Raw genomic sequence first — 20,081 nt, forward strand, 5'->3', positions numbered from 1 at the left:
CTGTGTAAATTCGGCACCGCACTGTCTATAGCTGTCTCTTGATACATGGATGTGCTACTTTATGTCGTCAGAACTCATGTGGGTTGTGGGGTCAATGACCGAGCGCACCAGACCTGGCGGCAGAGTTGTACCAAGTCGCTTCTACATAGACTTCTGCCATAACATGAAACTCAAATTGAGACTTAGGTTTTGAGACATACTAATGGGGTGGGCAGAGTCACAAATTGCCACCGACAAAAGGGCTGTACCTACCTATCTGCTTTCTTAACATAAGACTATATCCCAATAAGGTAGTAATATTTAACTTAACAAAATAAATCTCATGTTTATGTTCCTAATTGGGATAGTCAGAGGTACATCCATCGCAATATGAACTAAGTATCCACACCTCACCGAGCTTTCTGCTAGACCAACGTGATAGATGGTGAGCCGTATCGCAATCTGTAATGGTCGAGCTTACTGTGTTATTGAATACTGCACTTAATATAAATCAGACATGTTTATTATCAACAGCCTCCGTGGTCTAGTGGTTAGAGCGTTAGGCTCACGATCTGGAGGTCCGGGTTCAATTCCCGATCGGGACATTGTCGAAATCACTTTGTAAGACTGTTCTTTGTTTGGTAAGGACTTTTCAGGCTTGAATCACCTGATTGTCCCAAAAAGTAAGATGATTCCGTGCTTCGGAGGGCACGTTAAGCCGTTGGTCCCGGCTATTAGCCGTAAAAACACCACCAACCCGCATTGGAGCAGCGTGGTGGAGTATGCTCCATACTCCATATCCGGTTGATTGAGGGGAGGCCTGTGCCCAGCAGTGGGACATATATAGGCTGTTTATGTTATGTTATGTTTATTACCATCTCCTATCCCGTTTTTCACGGGATCCGCTTACCTAACCTGAAGATTTGACAGGTCCGGTTTTTTACAGAAGCGACTGCCTGTCTGACCTTCAAATCCGCGAAGGGATCAACGAAACATACTTAGGTTAGACAAACCTCCGAAATATATTTCTCGGGAATGTGGGTTTCCTCGCGATGTTTTACTTCACCGCTGAGCACGGGATAGTCATTTATGATCCAACCATGAATTCGAAAACAAATTCGAAAATCATTGGTTTAGGCTAATGCTTCGAACCTGCAACCTCAAATTGAGAGTCAAGCGATCTACGAACTTGGCTATCACGGCTACAATCTGTTAATATGTTATTGTAATTAATAATCTGTTTTCTTCTTTGTTTAGATTTTGTACTTAGTTATAAATATTTTTTTTGTTCCAGGTAAGATTCGAGGACCTCAAATCAGTTATGCCTAAACAAAACAACGTACAAGTAAGTAACTACAATGTTGCCAGCTTCAACAAAATGATGTCATTTCGCGTTTTTGTTTAAAACTTAAAACTCAGAGGTCCGATTGTTTTGTCTAACGAAATATTCCAAGCTGCTCATTGTCGAGGTACAAGGTTCTGACCTCTTGGTAGGAAACTTCTGTTGAAACTGGCAAATACCTCAAATAAAATACGGTAATGGTTATTTTAAGAATAAATATTAACTTAAGTAACATTGTAACGGAGTAAATATATTAAATGTTAGATGAGTGTTACAATAATAAATGTAATACAATAATGAAGCCAAAAAGTGTTTAAAGATATTAATAAAATATGATTTTCTTTTTTAATAATTACCTTACGGTTTAGGCGACATCGTTCCTATTGCCTTTTTATCTACATAAGCCTATTTTAATTGTTACTTGCCTTGGCACATTCATCAGATGAATTATTTCTGTGGCAACGTCTTGTATGGCTGAAAACTCCAATACAGAAGTGGCTTTCTTTGTGCAAGAAAAAATATCTAGTATTGTAAGTATTTTGGCAATAGGCTCACCCACTAATACATGGAACTTCTGGCGATGAGTGCGTATACTACACACCGTTGCCTACCCCTTCGGGGCTACAGGCGTGATGCTGTTATGTTATGTGTTGTATCGTAATTTAATTGTTTATAACGTCACAGTCCAACAGTAAAACCATGATTTTATTTAGCTTAGTCTTACTTACAACTCACATTTTTGAGATAAACTCAGTTAGATTAACAGATACGTACAGATACAGTACAAGGCAAAAACAATATCTTAAATTACTTATTTCAACAACAATTGCACAATAACCGCAATACCGTATGCTAATTACCCCATACGAGACAACCCATCATAACTACATCCCATAAACTTGGCAATATTAACCTTAACGCTATACGAACAAATTCAAGATTCGGTTTCAGTATCAAGGTGTTTAAGACGTTTTGGTTTGGAGTTTCTTTGATCGTGATTCTCCAATGAGTATATAATGACAGACAGTATCAAAGTAATTCCATGAACCTAATGCTGAAGGTAGAACCTTGGTAAGTACTATGAAGAAAACAGAGGCGTTCTCTGTGGGTTTTGTGATTGAAGGCTCATTTGGATAGATTGATTTTTAATCTATGACAAACGTATTGTATTTCTATTATCTTTAATGGTCAGATTAACCTTATTATAATAGATTTATCTAATGCAATGGATATTATTGAGAAACTTCGCTTGTCCTTTGTTAAATCAACTAATTCAGACATGATCTCTGTTTCCTTAACATAAAGGATTTCCGTTAAGTAGGTTTTTTTTAATGATCCATAAATAAACAAAACCAAAAATGGTGAATTACTTAATTCGCAATTGTATACTAAGAATAACAAGAAGCAGGGAATGGAGCCTTGAGGAACTCCATCACGAATCAGTTCTCTTTCCTTCTTTTTTTCTATCACAGATAGGTAAAAACCGTTTTGAGAACAAATCCCGTATGTTACTTAGACATAATCATTCATTATGAGTAAAGAATTAAAGATTATTAATATAACTCTATAGCAGACACTATCGAAAGCTTTTGTCAAAACGAAGATGAAATATTTGAAAACCAACGTTTACTTTCTAAAGTTGTCTTAATCAAAACACGTTATTAGTTCATTGTAAAATATTAAAAACTTGTCACAATATATCAAAACACCATAACGGAATGCAAACAACCAATTTCCATGCATAATTTTTATAATTGTGTGAGAATGGATGGTTTACTAATAGAGCTGTCACTTAAAGAAAAACAAAAGATTATCGGTTTCACATTCGTTTGTACGATTCCACCTGTTATTGTGGTGTGGTGTAAAGTACAAGGTATTAACGAAAAGAAAAATATACAAAGTATTAACGGAATGATACATAATTCTTCCCATTTAAGATTTATTAGAATATTAGTTCATTTATTTGTTTATTTATACATTTCACGACTTTGCAGTACAGAAGCGCCAATGCGCCGTGAAAATTTCAATATAAACAATAATATAACTAAACATATGAAACTTAGGTGTAAACAATATAAAAACATATTTAATTTTCACACATCATATATATAGCAATATAGCTACTTCATTACATTTTACTAAACAGGCGTAAATTGTTAGTATGAGAAAAGCGTTTTAATTGTGTATTTGATATTTAAATACACAGATAATAACCGTCTTCGCCTAACATTCATTTATCTTCTTTGCATAAATAAATAATTGATAAGAACTGATCTCAATGACTCGTGGTTGGCGGGTGTGTATTTCAAAATTAACAATATTTCAGCATAATTACTAAGTGCTAGCTTCCGCTATCTGTCTTTCGTTTGAACCCTGCTTTAAGCGATAAGTGGGCCATTTGCCATGTACTTAGTTAAGAGTATTTTGTAAATATTTCCTTTTATGTTGGTGCAGTAAAGTATATTTGTATTGTATGGTAACTCTGTTCAATCACTGTGACTATCTAATTTATTTGAAGGTACCATCACTTGGCCACCGCGCTTGTAAATGGCAAGATAGAATGTTTTTCTGATATTTTAGCACGACTTCTTACTTCGTGTAGGTTGTAAGTCGAATATCGACCTCACCGGCCGTGGTGTCACGGTGTTTATTGAGCCGCCAAAGGCCCCTGACTCATGTAACGACTTCATACAACTCATCAATTTTCTTGAAATCTAATCGTAACTAAGCCTTTTGAACAATATATTTATTAGAAAAAGAATATGGATTACAATTTCGTTTCAATGTTCTCTTCAATCGGAAGCTGGAATAGCTTATAGAATAAGAATAATACATATCGACAACTTACTGTATTGGCACAAAAATATTAGATACATTTTTGCATATTTGAATGAATATAATGTAACTATTAGTAGCATACCTATATTACAAAAAATATTTTAAATGACACACCATAACGCCACTACAAACGTTACTTAAAGTACAATATGAAAAATACAACATATTTTATAGAACAATACAGTTTAACTATAGAATATTGAACAATACAATAAAGTGTTTAGAAATATACGCATTATGCATTAGGATACAACTTATTATAGAAGCACTAATATATAACTTAGGTCAAACAAGTACTTACAACAGCCGGAATAGCGGTAACAAAATGTTGTACTATATAGTTCGCTAGCCGGACTAGGGTCCTAGTACGGCTTTGAAATAGACTTCTCTGGGCGCCATCCCACTCGCGTCAGACAGAGTACTGCGGGGTAGAAGGCAAGAGGGAAACCACTGCTCTATTTTTCCCTAAAAAGTAGCATGGAGAGTGCTACACTTACAAGAGCGTGGCTTTTAAATTAGTGATGAGCCGGACTAACAACCGAACTAAGAGGAATAGGTATATCGTTGATCCAGGATACCGCAGGTTAGTTTTAACAGTAAGTCATGAGCTCGCTGGTCGTGCACGGTTTGTCGCAGCACTCAGACGCCGCGCCACTCTGGCGCTTCCCTCGACCCAGTTGCTTCGCCTGGAACCTGTCCAGCCATGGCATTCCGTAGTCGTAATCTATCGACGAACGCTTCAGTACGACCGCTTCCGAACGGTGAGGTATGGTGTTACAAAGAGCATCAATTGCGTTCGCTAGGGTTCTACCACAATAGTACCTTGCTGGTGATTCTGCAGATGTCCTTGATAGCACAGTCAATATCAGAAGAATTATTGTTGAGACCCTCATATTTGCCCTTTTTTGTAAATCTACCTTAATACTCTTGAAAAGCTATGATACTACTGCACGGCACCAGACCACAGAAGGGGATGAAGTGCAGCTGAAATCATTCCCAGTTTTATACTACACAGTGATTAATATTCAAATATATGACACGAGTCTAATGACATCTGATTCTAGAAAGGTGTAGGTTGTATGACGTCTTTCTATGCTTGGTTGAATGTTGGGACAAATGGAACGCGACAGTCGTACCAAAGGTGGGAGACAAGATTGAAGATAGCGCATTTCTGGCGAAAGTTTGGGTTTCTATTTTGTTTTTGATAACATTTCTGCTGTCCGTTTAATTATTTTTCGCTCTTAGTTATGTGAAAGTAGTAGTCTGGCAGTGATGATAGTTACATTTCTTACAAGTTCTTAAGGACACAAATACTTAATATTAAAGAGCTTTCGTCGATCGCGAATCGTTGTCACCAGAAGATGAGTTTAAAGACTTAGAATTAGTTTTTAAAATTGTTCTTATTTGTTGAATGCTGTTTGACGTACATGCATCTATTTTAGGAATTGCAAACAGGATCTCTTGTCTAGCTAGAACTAACCGCTGTTGCATATTAATGAATATCTTCCCTATAAAACTAGGGATATCTGCTACTGTTGACACATTCGCTACTGCGTCGTGCACCTTGAAGTTCCAAGGTGGCTTCGTTGTATTAGCCTTTACAGTTGCCTCCATTGCTCCAGCATTAGCTATCCCGATCTTTTCAAGCGATTTTGCAGAGTTACTGAACAAAATGATGGGATAATACGAACATTATGGAAATAATTATTGTGGGCTCATCTAACCCATGAGTGACGCTAAAAGGTCCCTCAGAAGGAAGAGGTAGGTAAGAATTGCAGACGAGTGTTAGGGGGCTAAGGCCACATTGAATCAATTGATCCAAGAAAGCAATATTGCTATTTGCCATTTCTTAATATTAAGCATTTACTTTTTTGAGCGCAAATATCTAATTGCAATATTACTTTTTAGAAGAATTTCTTCAATAATGTTGTTTTTTAGATCCCCTGTTTAAAACCCTGCACCATTAAGGAATTATTTTTATTGTCATAGTCTTCCTACTGAACCTATTTGTTCCTGTTTTTGCTTGTTTTGATCACGACACTTGCAATTTGGACCTTCCATTTGCTGAAAAAGTACTGGGGGGTTAAAATGGCCACATCGAAGCAATTCCTCTAAAAACCAATATTGCTATTTGACATTTGTTTGAATTACGCACTTACTTTTATATGCGCAAATGTCAAATTGCATTATTGCTTTTTTAGATGAATAGCTTCGATGTGGCCATTTTAACCCCACTGTTATGTATTGTTTTCGCTGGCTTTATTTGTATTTGGTGTGTAATGCATAGTGATGATGAGCAGGTGGAATTTGTAAGACTAAGAAGCGATTGTTTATCATCGTCTTATCGTTATATTATATTATAAATATTGTTTATATGCAAATATAATACAAATAAAGCTGTTTTTTACTGTTTGTTGCTGTTGGTTACTGTTTGTTGAAGGGAGGCTTGTGCCCAGCAGTGTGACGTATATAGTCTGTTTCCATTTGTTACTTCAGTAACATAATCAATGGAGTCGCCGTCTCCGGATACGGTTTGGAAGACATGATGATGATGATAATACATAAATATGTATTGCCATAAGCCATATTTAGTTGATGATATTAGTTGTTGAGAACATGATCTAATATGGTGTAGATCAGTGGTTCTCAAATTTGTTTGGGCTATGACTCATCTAATACAAGTTTACAAACTTGGGACCCACCCCTGGGAAATTAAACCATTGGTACTGTTTCCAGTACATACCATCTAAGCTTATTTTAAGTTATATCTGTCATTTCCTTATCCGCTGAAAAGGAACGGGACGGGTAATCGACAGGCATAAAATTTATGGAACACACGTTAATTTTGGGCAGAAATCTAAAATAACCCTCTGAAAATTTTACATTGGTCAATAACCCAACAGAATTTAGTTGACAACACTCTCCAAACGGGTTGCATACCAGTGACATACCTATTTGATTCGCCCGGGTTATTCATTCATTACTCATTATTCCTAAAATTAACAGTTGGCAATCCGTCCCTTTCCTTTGCGGCGGATAAGAAAATGTCAGGTATAGCTTAAAGTAAAATTAGGTGGTCTAGATTTTTTACGTATTTTTAATTATTGTTGTCTGCGCACAGTTACCATTCTCTTTAGCGGTAATCAAAGGCATCCGAGACAAATTAACAATAAAAAAGTAAAAAGATATCGTTTTGTACCTTCAGTAGTCACGTAGTAGAAAAGTTGGAGACACCTAGAAAGTACCGATAAAAAAGAAAAAAGCAGGTCTTAACAAAATCCCACTTGAATTTTATCAGCTAATCTAGCGGTCGATAGCTTTGGTTTAAGTGGATAACTTTGTTATCTGACTACTTGTGATAAGTGGAGATAGGATATATTAATGCGCCTATTAAAATACGGCGCTCTTTCGTTACTTTTGTCTGACGTCATAATAATATCAGCCTTAAGTATGTCGTCATCAAAGTTAAGTTTTTTAAATACTGAATAGAATAGAATAGAAAAAGTTTATTATAAAAGGACGCCACACACAAAAAAAAAGACAACAACATCATATCAAATTTCCACTAAAACAATTACAAAAAAGCAAGACGGATGTTTGTCGAAATGATCATAAGGTGGTGGTGGACGTCCTGAGATAAAAGGGCCTCACTCAGCACAAGTCGCGGCGTGAACCACGACGCTGATATTATGTGGACCCTGTTGGGTGACGCACGAACATCGTGTTCCATAAACATGTGTTAATGGTGTATATACTGTCTAGGTATATCACTCAGTGCTGTATTTGTGGTCGAGATTTCCAGACACAATTGGGTCGTGTCCTAGGTTCAAGATAAATAAAATTATTAAATACTGATTACTAAATAGAGACGGATCTAAAACTAACGAAAAACTTTTTCTGTATTCTATTTAACTTATTTATGAATTTTAATCAAGAAGACGTAATAACAAGTCGGACATTTTATTACGTCACTATTACGTCACACACAGACGACACAGACACACACACACACAGTCACAGTGTGCTTCTTCATACGAATTCCGTGGTAAGTTCGTGTTTTGATAAACGTCAAAACACGAACTATAGAATTCGTATTTGACTAGTTGGGAACTAGCCTATACTCGTAGTTCAATAATGGGGATTGGAAAAGGACATTTGGTCTTACTGCTTTAGATATATTTATTATTATAAGAAATAAATAGATATATGTACTATCAAAGTTGTAATACCGATTAGGAAGAGCGGGGCTTCCTGACACAGGTCTTTACATGAGGCTTACTAGGAAGTCCCAATAACGGGGTTATATATTGATGTACTATTTAAAGCAAATAAACTATTTTTATTTTCGATTTTTTGATATTATAACTTCTCTTCAAACTTTTAGGAACCTGAGTTTACCTTACCTAAACTGAAGATTTAACAGATCCGGTTTTTTACAGAAGCGATTGTCTGACCTTCCAACCCAGCCCAAATCAGCCCAATACAGGTTAGGTCACATACCTCCAGAATGCATTTCTCGGGAATATGGGTCTCCTTGCGATGTTTTCCTTCGTTGAGCACGTGATAATCAATTCCATACTTCTCTTGCTTTCTCCGCATTTAATAATCGTTTCATACACACAGGTTCAGAGTAGATCGTACTAAACTTTTTCTAAATACTTACATTCCTAATTTGGTCAATGTACGTCCTTCTAGGTCTTCCTCTGCCAGCCCTACCTACCTTCTACCCTTCAGACCTCACCTTCGCCTTATTACCGTTTTCGCTTTGCAAGTTTGTTTACATATTAAATATTTTTCAAGCTTGTCCTAGTAAGCAGGAAGATTAAGTTAGCAGTAAATATATGAACCAGCGGGTATACCTCATTACTTCGCACTCAATTTAATCTCGCAACAGGTTGTAGATCGCAATTGGTGAACTAACAGTCTCTGCATGTAATATCCTGCGCTTGAGCATCTTTTTATAGCTAAATTTAAGCTACCCCATCTAAAGTTTCAAAAACTGGTTAAAAGGGAAAGCAGTTTTATAGCTTAAGTGAGTTTTTCAGTCTATAAATAGGTTTTTTTTTCTTTTTTTATATAGTTAAGTATTTTTGTAATTAATTATTTGTCAGTACCTTATGTAATTATTATTGTATGTCAAAACATGACTAAATGTGCTGAGCGCTATAAGCATCACTTCCATCGATATACCTACCACATTTATGACAATAAATTTTAATTTCATTTCATAAACCTAGGGTAAATTTACTTGGGACTTGAACATAGCTGGCGAGGAGTAATATACTACGTACGGTCACGGGTACTAATATAATATGTATACAATTTGAAACCATGTCACATTAACTTTTTACAAATTAAACCGTAAGGCTCATTAAATGTCAAATATGATAGTGTGACAGGGTTCTTAAGTGGGTACATATTATGGATAGATATTGCTCATGACTGTGCAGTATATACACCCTTACCCCTCTGGCTACCCTTCAAGGAGTGATGCTATTTATTTATTTATTTACATTTCACGACTTTACAGTGCAGAGGCGCCAATGCGCCGTGAAACTTTAAATATAAACAATAATATAATTAAACTATTGTTTAAATTAGGTGTAAACAATGTAAAAACATATTGTGTTATGTGTGTTTATATACTTACAAGGGCAGCACGTCTAATGACGATCCGATTCAAAGGACCATCAATGACCCATGACCTCTGTCAGTGAAAGGGTTATCTTTGTTTTTTGGTTGGTGTTGTCAGAAAGCTAAATGAAGCTTGGTTAAGTCGCAATAATATGCATATTCATAGGAGAGTGGAGTCTTGCGTGGAGTTTTGTTCGGTACAGCTTTAATACTTAGTTTTAACTCAACAAATGTCACAGTTTTTCATAGGAGAGTAAAATTTAAAAGAGTTTCCGTTGACATAATCTCAGCATTACCGGCCGTCTGTTCAATAGCTGCGCACGCGGCGGGTAGCGGGCGGCGAGAGCCCACGTTAACTATTATTAAAAGTCATCTTTCGTGATCGGTCAAATTATTGAAATTGGTGCAAGACATGAGCTCTGCGCTGGTCTTTCATGTTAATCTATCGCAGACTCTTACAAAAAATCTTTCATATTAGACGCCACATTATCAAACTTTAATTTACTTAAATAACAAAAAAAACCAGAAATAATTAATAAAATAATAAAGGGTGTTAGTGACATCGTAACGAATACTAAGGGGGTGATTCAGACCATGATTCTGAGTTAATATCAAGTGGAATTTTCCGTAGCTAATTCACGATTTTTTTAGTTTTTTCTAAATATTTTTAATTTAACACTATTGCGATGGAAAATTTCATCTGATATTAATTCAGAATCATGGTCTGAATCATTCCTCAAAGTTTTCGTTACAATGTCACTAACATCCTGTATATCAATCTAAAATATACTATCGTCGTACTTCTTCGACTTTGTGTGGATTTTATTAGCCAATAAGATTAGTTTTGTCAGGGGAAAGTAAATTTTCCCATAGGTACAATCATGAGCAATATAATGTACCCACTTTAGGACTCTGTCGCACTAACATACTTGACATTTAGTGAGGCTTACAGTCAATTTGTCAAAAAAGTTAATGTGACATGGTACCAAAGTGTATACATATTAATGCTCGTGACCGTACCGTACCCACAGCAATATTACTCATATATACAAGAAAAATCTAAATTTACTCCAAATTTCAAACTTATAATTATAAAAATCATATACTAAACAACTTTAGATAATATAAATTAATATTGATAGTTATTCCCTTGTCTGTATTAATCTATACTAATATTATAAGGATGAAAGATTTGTATTTTTGCTTATATTGAATAAACTCAAAAACTACTGCACCGACTTCAAAAAATATTCCATCATTAGATATATTATTTAAAAACGATTTTCTGTAGTTTAAAGAAGCTTTTCTTATGGAACTAAGCATTCTTACATTCTCACACACTGCTACACTTAGGCATAGAATAAGCAACTGTCCGCCTCCTACCACCAGCGTCTGAGCTAGGTTTACCTCGACCCCTTCGAACATACGTAGTTTAAACTTGAATCGCGAAGGTTGCGCGCGGACCGTTGTTTTTTTTATTAGTTTAGTTTATACGTTCAAATTTTGAAATTGGACGCCGATGTTCTTTCATCTGATTCGAAATTTGATCTGGGTACATTTAGACGGCGCCTATAAATATTTATTTTTCATGGTGATTTTTTATCAAAACATGCTAATTGGTAGGTAATTGGCAATAAAATTAAACCCAGGCTTAATGTAAAAATAATGTGAATGTAATTAAAGAGTTCAGTGATTTTTTAAAGTCAAGTGTAAAGCCTATTTATTTATTGTGTGAACCTTTATTGTTCAAAATTTCTTGTTTGGATTTGTGTAGTAAATAAATAGATAAATATTTTATTATAAAAGCATCTTTCTTAAGTAGTACTACCTACCTAAGTAAGTCAGAAATCAGAATCATTTATTTAACATTTTTGAATTTACGGCTTTTCGACAAGAAACTGCAACAGCAAATTTGAAAAAAATAATAATAATTAAATACCAGACATTTTTATCATTTAGGTAATCATAATCTTATAATAAGCTTTTTTACATAAAATAAGCTTCACATGAGCTTTAAATTTATTTTCTGACAAATTTAAATATTTTATTGTAAAAATGTATACATAACCCCAAAAAAGATCAATTTAATAATGTTTTAATTAAAGCCCTATTATTAAGCCCTAAGACGTCACACACATAGTTGCACGTGTTGATAATGTCAATGTGTGGTGTCTGTGTAAAACGAGGTTGTTTGTATGAAGTGTCCGGGGTGTTGCTTAGGTTCACTTCCCCCGCTAGTCTCCCGTGCCTCGCGCCCGCAGCCTACCGCCTCGAGCGTATCACACCTCCTTCGATCGGGAAGCATTAACGACATGCAATCACGTGTTAAGTATCTTCGTAATAGGTTTAAAGTAATTCGACGACGGTTATAATAATCATATATTTAATAATAGTTGCTTTGGCTGGCCTTTCATGTTGTGTGGAGAGATGAGCTTCGAAGTACCTTAGTTATATAACCGGTGGAATTAAATAGTTATGCATGAGAAAAGGGAACGGTGAATACGTTTTGGAGGTATGTGATCTAACCTGTAGGAAGGTCAGAGAGATGACTGATTGTGTAAAAAACTGGACAGGACAAATCTTCCGGTTAGGTAAGCGACTTCGTGCTAACGAGTGATCTCTCTAGAGACGATAGATAGGTAGATAAAATACTTTTTTTATAGATACATGATATGTTTGTCGCATGCACCCTGAGCGGTGGACACGGATCGTCACGCATTGGGTGCCTCATGACGTCGGAAGAGCCAAGTGAGCGCTAAACGCGCGCCATAGAAGATGAGCATATACTTCATACTTTAACTTTGCACTCCATTCGTCCGCAAACTTTACGACACACTAAGCACCGCGGTTGTATATTAAAAATCTAATACCGACTATCAAGCAAGGATATCCCTCCTTATCACAGGAAAGCTAAAAATCTAAGTATTTATCACAAAAATACGTTTGTATGCTGTATCTTACGAAAAGTAATGATAAATTTGCAGTCTATCACATAAAATATCATTGCCGCTAAAGTGGCTATGGAAATTGAGAAGCAGTAATAGAGCTATCGTAATTGTCTGTTTGCAGGAGTAGTAGTAAAAGAGAGTGAGGTTGAGCCGGCGACAGCGGTTCTCTTTCCCACATCTTTCTTCTATTCTTATATCTGATCGTTCGTGTAGATGAAATATCAATATATTATTTTCACTTTTTTTGGCAGGCACTTTCCGAAGGCGGTCGAAAAGTTTTCGTCGAAGGAGTTAAATCTCTTTCGAAGAAACTCTTTAGAACCCTTTTTTGCCTCGCGGCACCTTTGGGGCTTGCTTCCATCACGCAATCAAGTGTTAAGCACCATCATAATGGGCTTAAATATTTCGTGAGCATATCTCGTCCGCCATGATCGATCCGTTATAGATAGGTGCTAACTGCTTACGAAATTTGGTTATCGGTTACTTCGTAAGGGCTTAATGTCTTGTTTATAATTTTAGAGTCACTATAAGCTGCAAACGTCCAGTCAGTTTCTTGCAAAGTAATACACAGGGTAATGTTTGTGGTCTATTACAGAAACGACACGCAATCTTAAGTCGTAAGTGCAACCAGTCTTTTTATACAGGGGTTAGTGACATCGTAACGAATACTGAGGGGGATGATTCAGACCATGATTCTGAGTTGATATCAAGTAGAATTATTCGTCGCAAAAGTATGGAACTGAAATTAATTTAAAAAAACACAAAAAAAATCGTGAATTTTCCGACAGGAAAATCCACTTGATATCAATTCAGAATTATGGTCTGAATCGTTTTACGTGAGCCGTATTGCCGTCTGTAATGGCTGATAGCCAACAGTACAAGTTGTATTTAAGATAATTAAATAACTCATTCGTGCCAGTCCGGTACCGGGAATCCACAAATACCAATCGTAACCACCATTACTTAAAAACGATTTCTCCAAAAATGGTTCCGTTAAGATATCGATTACAAATTACAGCCTCCAGTTTTAACTTACAGATGGTATTTAAAAGTTACACATATTAAATTATGCTGGTAACCTTTGCCTCCGCTCTCGCCATTGTACAGAAACAGGATTCAATACACAATGAGCAATTCATTACGTTTCTGAACGCACGTCGAAGAAAATGTATGGCGCTTTATTATATAACACGAGGTACGTTCAAAAACCTACTTGGTTTCTTGAAAATGCAGTTGCGTATGTAAGAAAATATTACATTTACCTACAAGTTACTGCACTGTAACTAGACGCCATGATAGGTTATTGGCACCATGTCTTTCTCACCAGTCCTTTCAAAGGTAAGAAATTCTTCAGAAGTTATGGAAACTATTCTTCTTCTATCTATGTGGGTTGTGATTGTGAGGTAGTTTACCAACCCCATCAACCCTGGTGTCATGATTACTATTGAGCCGCCAATTGCCCCATACATGGGCCATGTAACGACTACTAAAACTATTAACCGGGCTGGTTCGATTCTAGGTGTCTTAGTAACAGTGCAAATGTCCAGCATTTACTGAATTTCATTTCATTTATTATTATATAATATGATCAGACCAAATACGCATATTATGGCCAAAATACTAGAAATAATCACTGTGGTCCTGTGGTTCACTGGCTTGCTTCTCAAACGGGGAGCGCAGGTTCGAATTTGTTAATTTTTCTTAACGTTCACTGTGTATGAAACATATATGAGAAATTACATTTGAAACTCTTACGTGCATGTCCGATATATGGGCCATATTTTTTCTTGCAATAGTGTGTCTATGTACATAAAACATTGCAGGGTGTTATATCTAATTTTCAGTTACACACTGAAAGTATTACGGCTCACCACCTATGTTGGTCTAACAGAAAGCTCCGTGAGGTGTGGGTACTTAGTCCATCAAATCAAATATACTTTCTTGCATAGAACTAAATTTCAACAATCAGATACAACATATGACTGCAGTACAATTTGGGCGCGGCTTTTTCTCCATCCATTTAGTCCATCTTGCGATGGATGTATCTCTGACTACCCCAATTGGGATATAGTGGTATGTTATGTGACCATCACGGTGAAAATTTATCTGGCGTACTCCTCGAACATATTGTTACTCAACGGGTGTAAACCGTGTTAAGGTACACAGATATCTCCATAACTTTGAAATCTAATTAGTTATCGCATTGTCTCCCACTAACTCCACCCACGTGGCAATAAATCTCCACCAATAAAGAATAGTCGATAATGTTCTGTCATTATTCCACTCTATCAATGCTCGGAGAAAGCCTTTGTTTTATGAAAGTCGATATAGTAATGGAAAGTTAGATAATTTAATGAAATGGGTTTTTGTAATGATGATTTAGACGCAGCATTCTATGACTTTACTTTGTTTCCACAGCAGAACATAAGGTTTGTTTATTATTTATCACGCCTATTTCCCCTTAGGGTAGGCAGAGACCACGGAATTCCACTTACTACGATGCTGACGCATCACATTCGCTTAATCCACTCTTATCAAAGATTTCATGCATGCTCGCCAGTTTAGACCATAGCAGAAGTATCATGGAATAAACAATATTACTGCGTAGAGGAGGGACACTCTTCGCCCCGCACCTATACGAGCTTGGTACGAGCTGGATTTACCTCACCACAACAAAGTAAATACACTTCTCATCAAAAAAATCGAAACACTTCCGTTTTCATTGTTTCTGTCCGAATTTAACACAAAAAAGAATTCATACGATGAAAAAAAATACATAAATGTATAGCTGGCAGTTTGGCCATTACAGTAATAAGCGAAAATTCTAAATTCAAAATTAGAATTTCATTTGTTTATCTTATAAACGAAATGAATCACTGTTTTGAGACAAATGTGTGTTTAGGGTTGGAGTACATTTAGCGTTTAAAAACTAAAAATTGGCGCCTATCCTTAAACTTTTTGTTTTTTATTTCAATACTGTGACTTTGGGACGTCTGAAAAAAGGTTTTTTTTCTAAAACGTATGGATACTTCGCCCACAGAAGCCGCCCAAGTTGTGGCATTGCTGGATTCTGGCCTTAGTCAGCGTGTTGTGGCTGCAAGACTGCATCTAAGCCTGTCATCTGTTCATAGAGTCTATAAACGTTATCGGGAGACTGGTTTGTTCACGCGCCGTTCAGGATCTGGCAGGAATCGGGTCACTTCTGAGCGAGATGATCGATTTATTGTAACAACTTCTTTAAGAAATCGACGCCTTAACGCTTTTCAACTGCAGCAGCGGCTTCGTGTTGTACGAAGGGTGGCTGTAAGTGACTCTACAATTAGAAGAAGGTTGAAGGATCGTGGACTGGTACCGCATAAGCCAGCAAATGGGCCGAAATTAACTGCAGCCCATCGAAGAGCGCGCCTTAACTTTGCACGTGAGCACCTAAATTGGTCATACCTACAGTGGAGCAAAGTTCTCTTTTCTGATGAGTGTAAAATTATGCTGTATGGTAACGACGGAAGGAACAAGGTCTACAGAAGAGACGGAGAACGCTATGCACAATGCTGCATTGAAGAAAAGGTCAGCTATGGTGGCGGTTCGTGGACGGTTTGCGGAGGAATCAGCGCCGACGGTAAGACAGAGCTTGCTTTCGTGTCTGGGCCATGTCTGCCTGCACTAAACTGTCATCGGTACGTCGAAGAGTGTCTCGAGCCTCATGTGATGCCCTATGCACATTTTATTGGCAACGGCTTCATATTCATGCACGACAATGCTAGGGCTCACACCGCGGGCGTCGTACGAGATTATCTTAACGGAAGTCGATATCTCTATTATGGAATGGCCAGCAAGAAGCCCGGACATGAATCCCATTGAACATCTGTGGGATGAATTAAAGAGACGAATTCGAGCAAGAGATCCTGCCCCAGAAACACTTAGCCAGCTGCAAGATGCAATCCAAGAGGAATGGGACAATATACCACAGCATGTGATCGTGACTCTCATCCGATCGATGAAGAACCGTATGGAAGCAGTAATTAGAGCTCGGGGAGGGAATACAAGTTATTAAATAAACGTTTTTTAGCTTTTTTTTTCATTTACGTGTGTTGTTTTATCCATTTCCTTTATACTCCATACGGAATAAAAATGACTCATTTAACAAAATATGAAACCTATGAAAAATTCATTTAAATTTAGAACATTAACATTAAGATTTGATAAGCTCATATTACTCACTATTAAACGACATTTAACATTTATTCCTAAATGTACACATTTTTCTGATAATCCTAACAAAACGTAAACTTGCAAGGTGTTTCGATTTTTTTGATGAGAAGTGTAAATAGCATCATTCTTTACTCCGAACATTCTGTCTTAAGTCTAAAAAATATATTAAGTTCTCTTTATATTGATTGTCCCATCCTGCCGAGCCGTGGAATCCCAGTTGGAAGAACGCTTGACTCTCATTGTAAGGTCGCAGGTTCGAATCTAGCACGGGTCTAAACCTATGATTTTCGAAATTGTTTTTCAAATTTATATTTGAATCATAAATGATTATCACGTGCTCAGCAGTGATGGAAAACATCGTGAGGAAACCCGCATACCCGACAAATGCATTTTGGAGGTGTGAACAAACCTGTATTGGGCTGGATTTGGGTTGGAAGGTCAGACAAGCACTCGCTTCTGTAAAAAAACCTGTCAAATCTCCCGGTTAGGTAAGCGCACCCTGTGAAAACGGGATAACGGTAGGGATTGATTATTGATTGCCTTATCCTCGGCTATATCGTCACTTACCATCAGGTGAGGTTGTGAGTAAATGCTTTTCAACCATAAAAAAATCTCTTAAATTCTTCTGGGACCGCACATACTAATTCGGCGTCGGGATCCGGCCCGCGGTCGGCCACTTGGTGACCCCTGGCGGAATATATTGTGTTGCTGTCTTATGGCAGACATTGTAGACAGAGCCCAGATATGATAAACATCTCTATATCAAAGATACGTGGCGATGTGGCGTTTCACAACGCAATCCACCGTCTGGGCTATTTTGGAATTAGTCTCACATGCGATGCTTCTGATCATCATAATATGGGGCAATGTGATTATCTGATATATTTTTTTGGAATATGAATACTTACTTATTAACAAGTGGAGGATACTTCACCAATGTTAAGAATAAGAATAAAATAAGTCATAGAGTTGGAAGAAGTACGCTAAGGTACAAGATGTTTTAAAGATTTTTTATTTGACGTGACTTATTGTAGATTGGACGCAAATGTCATTAACTACTTGCCCGGAAGAATGTTTTAAAGAAAGGTCAGATCTTCTTCTTCATCGTCGTTCCCTTACAGCTGCGGATCGCGGCCACAGGTTATGGTTTTCCACTCGGTACGGCTATATGCTGCGTGGACCGCCCTCTTTATGCTGCCGCCCACCGTCTACTTCAGGATGTCAAAAAAGGCCAGGTCTAAAGTGCTCTAAACCGGCGATCATGCATGAAGTCTTTGATGAGAATGGAAGACGCAAAGGTGGTGTGTCAGGATCGTAGAAAGTGGAATTCCTACCTCAATGGGAAATAGACGTCACCTCATGTGTGTTTACATGGAGCTTCACCACAAAAGTGCGCTTGGTAAAGCGTCTATTAAATTTTTTGGTTGACTTGCAGTTCAAATTCACTTTTTTTGGATGCGGTGTTTGTGGAAGTGTGAAAGTACTAAAAACGTTTTCTTTTTTCGATTTAATTAGTAATTTTAATCATGAAAAATATTTTAACGTGTTTTCCATGACGTCATAGAGTATTTATTCGTTTACCAACCAACTAATATTGAAGACATGCAACTAATAAAAAATACCTGGTTTGATTAATTGGAAAGTAGCCTGATTTAAATGTAGTGTGTGGTAGTTGAGACCTTCTCAAACCCCGGTAGTTCGGACCCCACTCAGCCACCGCCGTCAAATTCCTCCGACCAGAATTATAATGGTGTCGCCTATAAATCACTCGTCGGCTCGAGATTTGGTCGCGTTATAAAATAAAAATAAACGCCGTCAGCGATGATAGTATGACAAATTAATCTAACGTTCCGAACGCGATGGCGGGCGTATACTAGCCACGCCCGTGACTTTGTTTGGCATTTTTGTCAATGCGGGACTTTTCAGGGTACGTTCCAAAAAACCTATTGTTTTGAGATGGCGCTGTTTAATTTTAACGTGATAAGGTACCTATTTCCTCATTGCTACATAATTATTCAAAAGGCATATAGCAATTTGTTTCTCGTTTTTTTTTTTCAATTCCTTTCATTCCGGGTAAAAATGTAGACCACATTTTCTTACCAAGATTGAAACTAGCTTATTCAACTAAATAATATTTTTTACTAGGTTTTGTTAACAAAAAATATATATAATTTTTGTACGAATTACGAATACGAATTTTACGAATTTTCGTATGTGATTTTTCAAAAAGGTGCTTGGTTTTCACTAGCTATAAGGTGACGATATAATGTTATCCAAAAAAATAGGCTGCTTTCCAGCAGTAGTAACGACCTCTGTGGTCCAGTGGCTGAGCGTTGGGGACATATCACAAAAATTACTTTGTGGTCCCTAGTTTGGTTAGGACATTAGATGATCACCTGATTGTCCAAAAGTAAGATGATCCGTGCTTCGGATGGCACGTTAAGCCGTTGGTCTCGGTTACTACTTACTGATGTAAGTAAGTAGTCGTTATATGAGCCATGTCATGCCTTTGGCGGCTCAATAGTAACCCTGATTGGTACTCCACCTCACAACCCACACGATAGAAGAAGAGTCCAGCAGTAAAGGAAGAGTCCGTATAACACACAGACAAACTTTTTAATAATTTCCGTATTATTATTTATAGACACGTTACGGAACAGTGGATTGAACTTTGTAGAGCAGAGACATTAGTTTGTGGCTTAACAATGTAGGAGACGATGACAAAGATATCGTGGCTGACTTTGCTAACGTATCTCTATTTTTTGCTAAAGCAATTTGTGTCTTATTGACAATTATAAAAGGTGCAAATCAGTTTCGCTAAAAATTGCAGATACGTCAGTTCGCGACATTAGCGGCGCATTTAGCCGTAGCTGCCCGAGCTGGTGTATATGTCGTGGCCAGATCATAGAATTGACCATTTCATGAAATGATCGACCATTTCATGAAATCCATACGTCAGTTCGCGACATTAGCGACGCATTTAGCCGTAGCTGCCCGAGCTGGTGTATATGTCGTGGCCAGATCATAGAATTGACCATTTCATGAAATGATCGACCATTTCATGAAATGGCCAACTTCAACTGACCATATCGTTTAAACGTCAGCGTTTAATGATATTTCCATCCACGTTT

General features: G+C 37.1%; 1 protein-coding gene and 1 long non-coding RNA gene across 6 annotated transcripts in view; one reads left to right on the forward strand and one right to left on the reverse strand.

Moving 5' to 3' along the window:
• LOC126372601 (uncharacterized) overlaps window positions 1–20,081 on the reverse strand; it is a 290,379-nt gene that overhangs the window by 172,975 nt on the left and 97,323 nt on the right. The gene's annotated exons all lie outside the window — the stretch shown is intronic.
• The window catches only part of LOC126372467 (netrin-B-like), a 215,986-nt gene that overhangs the window by 53,010 nt on the left and 142,895 nt on the right, over window positions 1–20,081 (forward strand). The window lies entirely within an intron of this gene.

Source organism: Pectinophora gossypiella, chromosome 14 (genome assembly GCF_024362695.1).
Source record: "Pectinophora gossypiella chromosome 14, ilPecGoss1.1, whole genome shotgun sequence".
In the NCBI taxonomy this organism is placed as follows: Eukaryota; Metazoa; Arthropoda; class Insecta; order Lepidoptera; family Gelechiidae; genus Pectinophora; species Pectinophora gossypiella.